The sequence below is a fragment of the Condylura cristata genome, unplaced genomic scaffold (assembly GCF_000260355.1).
Source record: "Condylura cristata isolate star-nosed mole 26May11 unplaced genomic scaffold, ConCri1.0 scaffold00033, whole genome shotgun sequence".
Lineage (NCBI taxonomy): Eukaryota > Metazoa > Chordata > Mammalia > Eulipotyphla > Talpidae > Condylura > Condylura cristata.
The window spans coordinates 2,643,764-2,655,416 of record NW_004567134.1 but is presented as its reverse complement, the minus strand read 5'-3'; positions in this window follow the sequence as shown (position 1 = coordinate 2,655,416).

Sequence of the window (11,653 nt, the reverse complement as noted above, 5' to 3'; positions counted from 1 at the left end):
TTGCACCACCAGGGAGGATCCAGATTGCTTGGGCTTCTACTGCTTTGTTCCAGAGACTGGTCTGCAGGAGGCCATGACCAATGGCCATGCACACAATTGGAAGCTCAGTGCTTCAGTTACATTCTTTCTGTCATTCTCAGTCTAATCTATACCAAGCACTAGTCCACAATATAAGTAAAATGCAAATTGAAGTAATTTTTAAAAAACGCTTTGAAGCCTACTTGCTTGTCGCTAACGTACCAAAAATGAATCAAGTGCCACTTAGCTGAGAACACTAGTTCCAAAGCAGAGGAAAGCTGACAAAAGCCAGAGAAGCCATGTCTGTTCTGGTCTGAGTAATTATTTCATCATTCTCTATCACAGCTCCTTCTTGGTATTATCAAATAAAGACTAAATGAAATAATGGGAAATTGTGCTTAACATGTAAATGTGACTTTCAGCAAAAACAAAGACATAACTAGTCTCATTCTGATTATACAGTCATAGAGGTATGTGATTTTCCCACTTTCAGTTTTCAGCACTCAGAGTAATTTGGATCCTTTTATTCATGTAGCCAATACTTTTTGGGGCCTGTTGTTAACCCAGCATGATGCTAAGCATGTGGGAGAATAAAAAATAAATGAGTATGAGTTAAGAACCTGACTTCTAACAGTTTATTCATAAATATAGTCCTAGAAAAATAACTATAATTTCAATTCACTGATCAGTTCTTCTCTTCCAGGCTCTGGAAGAAGGCTCATATAACCTTGCTAATTCTTACTGCAACTTTAGGTTGTAACTATATTTCTCCCGATATAATTAAGAGAGAGTCACAACAAATATTAGCTTTTGCACTGAAAATTTCCTTGGTCCCAAATATTGTGTTTTTTTTCACTATTACAAGCTTCTTCACTCAATTTCAACTCTAGTAGGAGTGACAAGATAAGACCTATAACTGTCTGGAAGGAAGCTTTTCCAAGTGAGTGATTACAGATACGGTTCCATTAACATCAATATCTAAATATCCACGGTTCCGAGCCCCCTGTGTTTGTCTATAAGCCTTTTATATCTCTAGGAATCAACAGAGACAATTATTGACAAACCAGCCTCTTGTTGCTAACTAAGTGAGGGAAGAGACTAGTGTTTCATTCCCCTAGTTTCACAGCTCAGAAACCAGCATCTTTATAAGAATTTTAACCATTAATCCTTTCTTGGTGCTGGGTTGCTGGGAGTGTGTTTTGCCTAATATTGGAAAAATTGCAATATGTTACTTCTCGTTAATGACATGCCTACTTAAGTATTTTGGGGGAAGTATACTGAAATCTGCAATATTTTAGGAAAGTGTCATAAAGCAAGCATGGGAAAAAATACGTACTAATGTTAGGCAGTGGGTGGGCATATGGATGTTTAACATGAAATTCCTTCAGCTTGCACTTGTATTTGAGCAATTTCAAAATAAAATACGTAATTAAAGTGCAGGGATGTTTTTCTATGCTTCAAAGTTAGTAAAAAAGACGATAGTCGAGTTTCCATAATGAGTAGGATAACACTACTTTTTTAATTTGTGCCATTATTGTTTTATATGATGTGATTCAAGATATACAGAACAGGCAAAAGTGATCTATGGCACCAAGAGTCAGGGGAGTGGAGTTATCCAGTGGCACCTCTCTGCCATTACCCTGAATAATTACTTGCAGAGGTAACTGTGAGCAGTAATTGGAAGAGGACATGGGGGATTTGTTTCTAGAGCTGGTGGGGATTACACCAAGATGTTCACCTTGTGGAAAATTCAACTATCCACTTAACTTTTGTGCATTTTGTAAAAGCATGCTACATTTTAATAACTTGGTAAGCATATAAGGATGCAGATAGTCATAGTACAATTTTTTTCTTAAATGTGGTACAAATCCAAAGGAAGGAACGTGGAGCCACTCAAAGAGTTTGCAGGGTGTGGTCCCAGGTGACAAGCACTCACACACAGATAGGAGATGATCCACCACATTTTCCTTTGGGTTGCAAAGTGATTTGAATATTAATTTCAAGCCTCTATATAACCAGAGAAAGCAAGATGGCCAGTATTAACAAGACATCATTTTGAATGTTTCATTTTTAGTGAATTCATCTAATATTTAATGGCTTCTAACCACTAGTCGACTAGGGTGCTGGGGTTGCAGGAATGAATGCAATCCTGTTCCCTTAGTACTTGTATTCTCAGGAGGGACTCAGGCCATAAACCCGATAAATAAGTTAATGTAGTGGGAGTCTCAGAGTAAGTGCTAAGGAGAAGAAAGCATCAATCATACAAGCTTGCTAAGGGTGACAGGAAGGGGAATAGCTTCTGAAGTCAGAGTAATGAAGGAAGCGCTCTCAAGAAGGGGACAGCTGCCACCAGACAGGAATGAGGGCAGGCCAGAAGGTCAGAGGGGAGCGTGTGCCCAGCGAGGCGGCAGTGCGCCACGAAGGGGCCAAAACCGCAGAGAACAACGCTGTCCACGGGGCAAGCAAAGGGGCCAGAAGGAGATGATGTAAGAGAGCTGCAGTGTCCGTAGAGCATCCAATGCAAGACTTTTGAGACAAGTTGATGTAAGAAGAATGACGTGACTTGTGTTTTAAGGGGCTCACTTAGGCAGCACTACTGTGAATACAGTAAATGGGAACAGGAGCAGAGGCAGGGAGATTTGTTTAATCTAGGTGGGGTTCTACTAGGTGGTCATGGTGAAAGTGCTGACAAGCCTGCAGATTCCGAACACAGATGGGCAAGGCTTCTTGACATGGACGACCTGGACATGCAGTAAGAAAGAAAGGGAAGAGTGGAGGATTCTAGCGTTTTAACCTGAACAGCATCTGGAAGGATGGAATTGTCATGCACTGATGGGAAGGACTACAGGAACAACATTTGGGTCGGGGGTAGGGGTCTGAGGACGAGGAGTGGGGAGGGAGGATCAGGAGCTCAAATCTGCACATTTTCAGTTTGGGATGTTAAACATTCATGTATTGATATCAGTAGTTTGTTGGATTGATCTGTCTAGAACTCATAGAGCAAAGCTGGGCTGAGGAAATCTGGTAAGGAGACCAAAGAGTGTAGATAGAAATAGGTGAGAATCCAGGATCTAGTGGAATGTTGGAAGCCAAATAAACAGTGTTGCATGGAGGAGAAATTGTACCTAATACTGTTAAGTCACACAAATGAAGACTAGGAATTGATTATTAGCGATGTGGGAGTTCACTGCCACCCTTGACAGGCTCAGTTTCGGTGAGGTGCAAAAAAGAGAAGTCTTTTTACAGAAGATTCAGGAAAGAATAGGAAGACGTTAGAGACAATGGTTTTCAAGGAGTTTTGCTATCAAGAGGGAAGATGATTGTGCAGGGGTAGGAGGTTAGGGGTCACTTGGTGTTTTCTTATGATGCAAGTAGAGCAATGATCAAGTAGAGAAGGAGCATCTTCATCTGAGCATGAAGGAAAGAGAAGACAACCACTGGAGCAATGGCTTTGAACAGACTGGGGGACAGATTGTAAATCTTAGGGTACCTCACCTGGGAGCTTGGAAAGTCAACCTCAAACAGAGAGAAGGTGTGGACCACTGGTAATTAGAAGGCAGACAGTGCTGGGGTCCATGGATAGAAACACACAGAAAATATTGTACGTGTGGAAGCTTTTGCCAATGTTTCATTTTCTGGAAATGTTAAATTTCTGAAAAAAGTTAGTCTTGTACACTATTTAAAGTGTTTTAATAGTAATTCTTTTGGGGAAGGAAGTTATTGGCATAAATGATTATAAGACATTCAGGAAATGCCAAGGATTTTAGAGTGAATTTTTTAAAAAAAATTTCATTTTTATGGGTAAAGATGTTCAAGCATCTTTCCAGTTAGGCAATCCAGACAACATCCCACAAAGTGATGATAACTCACAGATAAAGACTGTTCTTTAATTTGGTTATAAAGGTCAGTTCCATAGAAAAAACATTGTTTTCTACAGAACTTTAAGTGAATATACAAAGTTGCACATAACATTTATATAACTGTGTCTCCCTTGGATTATTTTACTTCATATTTTTGCTAACGAAAATCAAATGATACACATGACACAATTAAAAACCCCATTACCATCATCTGCTGGTTCGGCTCTCTCTTCAGAGATAACAGTTCTAATAGCATTCGTGTATTTTCTGATCAATTCGAGTGTTTTTATTTGATATGCACAATTTCAACTATTATACCTGTAGAAACAAGAGTTGTCTTGGATATGTGTCTTAGAAAAATAAAATGAGATGTTATCTTATGTGTTGTTTTTCAGCTTAATTTGTTACATTGAAACTATGTCTTGGATGTCTCCCTTTTCTTGAATATCACTTAGATTTTCCTCAAAATTTCTTGTTGCCTCATCAGCAAGCCTCATGATGCCCTCCTGGTGCACCTGTTCAATCGTTGTCTGGGTGGAGGTGGAGGTGGAAGCAAGAGGTGGCGTACTCCTTGTGGGGACTCATTACTAATCTAACGGCTGATGCTGAAATGCTTGCAAGGTGATGTGTTGCTTTCACTCTCACCCCAGGTGAAAGAAAGTTCCAGTTTCCTCCTTGCTTTACTGACATGTAATATCATTACTTTACATTTTGCCAGGAAGATGGCAAGAAGCAGTATTTCAACATTGTATTGACACGCAGGTCTCACTTCACTATTACTGAGACTGAGCATCATGACGTTATTCTCCCTTCTGAACTCCCATTGCTCATGTTATTGCTTTTGATTGAAATTTTGGTGATCATCAAAGACTAGAAGAGCTTCTGAGTCTGCAATTTCAAGTCTACAAACAAGCCTTTTCCTTCTATCTTGACAGTTGCTTTCCCATTCCCACCAGCTTCATTGAAGTATAATTGACATACAACACTGTGAGTTTACGGTGAGCAATGTGCTGATTTTATGTACGTATATTTTATGAAATAACTATTGTGATCATTTCATTAACACATCTATCCTATTACACACTTATCAAATGTGTGGTGAGAATTTTTGAGATTTACTTATGATGATCCCAGCAGGACATGTTCATCAGGATGGAATAGTTCCCAACTCAGAGTTGTTCATGGCTTATGCCTGCTTGAATTGAGTTTTCTAACTTGTTATTGTAATAACCCTATAGGATACATTGTGCTTTAGCAATACCAGATCCAAGGCAGCCATCCACTGTGTTAACAGTGAGAATATTTCCTAGCTCTCACTGTCAAAAATTATTCTACCAATTCTCCTTAGACTCCATCAGAAATTTAAAAAATATAAATGATAATATAAACGATATTAAATGTGCACCTTTTATTTCTAAAATCATCCCTAAAACTGAAATTTTAAGTGGCTACTCAATGCTAAAAAAAAAATATCAGAAAGTAAGCTAAAAATTAAGAACGATAGAAAAACTTGTTGAAGGATCATTACTGCAATGACCCATAACTGTGGCTATCTTATATGCAGCACCATTAGCGTTGAACATTTGTGTTATTCTAGTATGCATTGTGGTTTGAGTTTACCAATTACTACCTTAATTATCAGCTTCATGTTGGCAATGGGATTTTGACAAGACATTTATTAATTTCTTGCCTAGATTTGAATCCATAGTCAAAATCTCATCTCAGTATCGAAGGGTTGGTAAGACTCACATTATCATTATTGTGGCCGAGACATCATTCTTCTATCAGGCTGTGCTGAGCAATCTCATTGAAAATTAATGTTTTCAAAGTAGTATAACTATATTGTTGGGGAGAGAGAGGAGATCTATTTGGAGCAGTTATAATTACATGTTGCCATAGTGACAGTGGACAGACAGAGGAGACTTCTCAGGCGCTTATTACTTTCCAGGAAAATTCCCAACCGATATGATAATTATCAGTGTCTGCTATCTTCCCTGGGCTAACGGAGAACCTGACACATTATCAGTTCACATATTTTGATTGCACAGCACTTAATCCATTTATTTGCAGTAGTCATCTCAGAAACAATCAACAAATCTGAGTAAAGGCAGCAAAATTAGAACTAAGTCATCCATTGGGATATGACATTTACCTCCAATCCCACAGTATCTGGGAGAGAAAGACAGAAAGCGTAGGGCCTCTGAAAGCTCTTACTTGATTTATTCAGATTTTAAAAGTACCGTGTGACAGCTGTCTGTTATACACACACACACACACACACACACACATCACTTTAATTCCAGCACAACTCTGCGAGAACTACTCACATATGAAACAAGGAGCATGAATCCAGATCCATTTGAGTTGAGTAAAGGACGTCAGAGTCAAGGAACACAGATGAGTATTTCCCACAAAGATAACTTATGGTGATTTCTCAACTTAGAAAAAGAACTATGAGAGACTTCTTTAGAGTCGATTTTCAGCTCTGCCACTTGCTGGGAGACCTTAGGCAAATTTCAGTTCTTTCATCTTTGAAATGCTCTAATTTATTGATTTATCCAGAAAAATCCATATCCCAGGAAATAGGAATGACTGAATCAGAACTAAGTAAACTTTGGGGTGATAGGCATGTTCTGTACTTTAGTTGTGAGGGTCATACAGAAGGGCATGTTTGTTAAAACATCTGCTGTACATTTAAAGGTTATATAGTTTACTCTCTGTAAATGTGTAAAAGATATAAAAAGAAAGACTTACTCTTCTGAGTCACATTATACTCATGAGACAACTGGGACTTAAGAGGAAAAGGGTGGTTTGCCTGAGTTCATCACAGGAACTGGGAAACCTATGTTATCCAGTGAGAATTACAATTTTTGAAAAGTAGTAAGATTTTCACCATAAGCTAGTCTTTTGAACCTGTAACATTAGAATAAAGCAAAACAGAATGAAAAATATTTTCCCAAATTCTGTTCTGTTAGAGGCTCATTTACATATTATATAGGTAACTGGCAATGAGTTTCTGCTTTTTTTCTGAGGAAAAACAGAGAGGAGGCTGTCCAGCAGGGGACACCATGATGAGGTCACTTAATTATCTGCTATGGAGAGAATCCCAATAGCATTTTTCCTTAGAAAGGTGAAACATTTCATATAACAGCATTCACAGTCTGTGAAGTGGTTCTAGAACATTCCCTACACAGCATCCTTTAAAAAACACAAAATCTGATTCAGTAGATCTGAAGTGTGCTTTGCTAATTTGCAGTTTTTCAGATTCCCAGCTGATGGTGACATTTCAGGCCTTTGAACCATACATTGAGTGACAAAGATGAAGATTTCAGAGCTGATCTCAAACCTGAAATTTTCCCAAGGTCTCAAATTCAAATGACAGACTAAATCCAGGACTCATAATTATGTGACTTTGCAGTATTCTTTCCACTCATGTAAGAGACAAAATAAGAAGGCACATTAATAAAAATCTGTAGAAGCAAGGAGGGAATTTGCAACCATTTGTTAAATTGTTTGTTTAAAAAGATCTCAGTGTGACCAATTAGTTCCCTTTCTATATCTGAATAGTCCAATCACTAAAAGAACAAAAAGTTGCCATATAACTTGTTAACTGGAGCATTTGAATATCCTTTACTGCATTCTATCTTTGGAAGTGAGTATAGCATAAAAACTTTTTGGTGTTCATATATTTGGTGGACATAAGGTTGGAAGACTGTAATATTATGAACAAATACATAGTTTGTAGTGGAGTTTGTGCAAGATTTCTGCTCTGCAACAGGACATCATTTTTCAGCAACCCAAAACATTTGTGTCTTTAGTATAATTTTCCTATGCTTAGGACTACTGTAAACAGTAAACGATACAGTAGATGGTTATTAGGGGACTCTTGATACAATATATTAGGCACTATTAGAGAGGTTGAAGAGATAATAATGAGTAAGTGGGAAGTTATTACTTTTAGGGAACTTTTACTTTAGTCTACAGCTGATATCTTACTTTCTAAATTTTCTTCTTAGTTATCACCCACTCTGTTCTTAAATCACTTCCTATTTGAAAGACAGTGTGTCTTTCATTCACTGTATTTTTAGCATGTTCCTGATGAAATGTAATAGACATCATGTTTACAAATAATACTTTTGAGTTAAAGGACCTGGATGAAGATGACTTCATTGACTTTTTTTATTTCTCTATTTTATTATAACTTTTAATTTTTATTTTAGTGTATAGACTGTTCAGATTTAGCAAGAGAGAGACCTAACTGGAAAAAAAATATTGACTGAAAACCCAGCTGAATTGTATTTGCTAGTAGGTGTAAACAAACATATAGTATATGCTTAACAAATCAGAGCAATATGAATTTGAAAATAAACTTCAATTTCCTTCAAGCAAAAGACATTTGAGGCTAATAGGGTAATTATGTTGCTTGAGGAAGGGAAATATTTCCTTCAACTGACTTATTGATTTTTTGCCTTTTAACAACAACAACAAAAAATCATGTTGGTCTAATTACAAAGAAGGGTTAAAAAGCTAATAACTTCAAGCTTGGTTGTCTGTAATGGAAGAGAATGATGAATGACCTAACAGAATCATGCATCTACGAACCTTTAACCAGAAATTGAAATACCATGCTGATAATGGAAGACCTTGACCAATTTTTCTTTTTATATGTAAGTGATGTCAAAATTTTCTGCTAAATGGTATTGTAATTGGACCCACAGTGTAGTGATCACTTACAGCGATATCTTGAAAGAGCATTTGTTTTTCTTCCAGATTAATTTTTTTTAAACAAAATTCCTGTTGTGTTGATATGCTCATCAGTGAAGTACTCTGTCACAAACTTGTCCTAAAACTAATTTCTTTAATTGGTTTAAGGGTCCTGATGGGACCCTTAATCAGTGAATCAACATTAGGAATTCTGGGATGTCACTAGGTACCCACATAAATCCCTCTCCTAAACCCCATCAGTGCGGGAATTAAAGGAGCTTTCTAGCTGGCAATATATAAACTGGCAGTGAGACTTGCACATAAAATCTTTGGGGAAGGATTTGTGGCATAGGTATCATTTTTGGAACATGAAACCAGAGCAAGTAGGCGGAAACTGTTAGTGTCCCCATTCTTTACTGTATTTCCTGGTCCAGTTGTAGTCTCAATTGGCTGCCACACTCAGAATCAGATTTCTTCCCTGGGGCAGAAAGAGTTGTGATATTTGGTTGAGCTGAGGGAGCTTGTGGGGGTCGTTGGAGCCCAGGGTTAGGAGAGCTTGTCAACACCAGAGATTCCAGTTGCAGCATTGGGACTGGAGCAGTGTCCACAACCCTTTGTGAACGTGTGTTCCAGTAGCAAATGGTCAGAGACGGGAGAAGGCTGCACTGCGCAGCCTGAGCTGCCCCTGGGAATCAGAAGCAGGGCTAAGTGAGTTTGAGATTTAAAACATTTTGTTTGAGGAAGAGAGTTTTGTTTCTATTATGTTATTCCTGTTCAGAGGAAAATAAAAATCCTCTGCAATTCCTTCTCTCTAGAGGTAATGACTGTTAACTCCCAGGTGCACATTCTCTTAGAAGTGTTTTCTTTCTTGCTCACTCGCTCACTTTGTCCCTTTCTAGTCACTCTGCTCCATTTTTAAAACGAAAGCTTCATCATGAGCTTTCCATATCATTATTTATTCCTCCATAAAATAATTTTTAGTGACTGTTTAAACATTAAGTGTAAGACTTCACTATCATTGGAAGTAAAGGTCATGGCGAAAATATTTTTATCCTTTATATTTTTGGTGGACAAAATTTATGCCCAAATACCCTTAAATCTTGGATTTGATTGCTACTTTCCCATTTTGGGAGGTGTACACCAGCAGTCACCTTGCATTTCCTAGGTCTTGTTTTACTCGTCTCCTAGCCTTTCCCAGACCTACTGGCCACTTGAGAACTAGCCGGTGCTTTAACCAGAGAACTAAAATTAAGACAGTTTCTGTATTTATGGGAACTGAGAGGGGTGGGTGGAACTTGTGGGGTGGGAATTTGGAACCATGGTCTATGATCTCTAGAGAAGAGATCATATTAGAACAAGAAAAATAGTAGAATAAGGAAAAATAACCATTCTTTTTTTAAAAACTTTTTAAACATTTATTTACTTATTCATACAAAACCTCATACAAGTCAGAGGTTCGGGGTGGTGAGAGACTTCACCAAAGACAGAGTGGGGAGCAGAACAGGCAGATCCATGAAGTACACTGCTGAGGGAAGCAGTGGGTGGTTCAGGAAAGGTCTGCCATGCCATGTGGATCGTCTTGGGGATGGGGAGCTAACTCCCACTAAGGTGGCTGCGGCCAGCTTGCAGTGCTGCGTCCTAACCTGTCGCGCCACCAGGGAGGGCCTGAAAAATAACCATTCTTAATGATCATTGTTTGGACTGAATTGTGGCTAAATGACCTTTGATGTAGAAGACATGAACACGCTTACTCAACATGTTAATCCCTCCTGTTCCCTCTGTTAACTTATCTTCAATATATCTTCCTTTTGAGATAGAAGGGGTAAATATTAGAATATGTCTGTATTGAGTAGATGGCATTTCTTTTATTTTATATCAAGGAATCTAAAATAAAAGAATAAAAGAATGTCAGGCTAGGTGAATTATCATATTTCTTTCAGCTGCATTTGGCAAACTTCTTTCACAATTTCCAGCTAAGATTTTTTTTAGTTAATGCTAATAGTCTTCATTCACTTGCAGAAGACTACATATTAGCAGGGAAAGCTTGAATCAGACATTCCTAACTAAAAACTAAATTCTGTCCAGAATGGAAGCTTTTTTTTTTTTTAAAGATTTATTTATTTATTCATACAGAACTGGGGTATACAGGCCAGAGATGTGGAGGGTGAGAGGATTCACCAAGGACAGAGTGGGGAGCAGAACAGGCAGATCGATGAAGGACACTGCTGAGGGGAGCAGCAGGCGGGTCAGGAGAGGTCTGCCATGCCATGTGGATCTCCTCTGGGGCAAGCGGGGATTGAACTCATGCAGAAGTGGCTTATGCTTCTTAGTGCAGTGCTTTAACCCGCTGCGCCACCAGGGAGGGCCCCAGAATGGAAGCTTTTGCCCAGTGGTGATTTCCTAGAAGTGTTTTCTCCTATTCTTTGCATTTTTTTGTGTGATTTGCTGGGATACCTTTCTATATTTCACTACATTTTTATCCTCATAACAGGTCCTGATAGTTGGAAACAAGGAAAAGTTATCTGGGACCCTCCCCACAATCCCTCTGGTGGTCAAGCTAACAAAGCCATCTTCACAGGCTCCATTCTATATGAAGGAAATTGCTGTCTGAAGGTAAAAGTCAATATTTTCACATAAGAAAAGTATTTATCAACAGGTGGTTAGAATGTAGATCGTATCCTTCACTGCTTTCCTTGAGCACTAGCATATCCTTAGACCAGGATATGCAGGATAATTTAGAACTAGAAGCCACTCTTATCAATAATAATTATATATTATTGCCAGTGATTCACTGTTTCTATCTATATAAACCGAATTCAAGCTTGTGTTTACTGGAACAGTTCTCATGGAGTAAAATCTGTTGGCTGTTTCTCAGGTTTGAATCCTCACTTGCATTATCTATTAAACTCTTTGGCAACTGTTGAGATTTTACTTTTTTAGTTCACATATTAAAAGTCCACAGTAGAGCCATCTCTGCCTACCTAATTTTCAAATCCAGCTTTAGAAACTATGATAAGGAATATGGATTTTTAGACATTCTTCCTGGGGCAGGAATGAGTTCTGTGCTGACA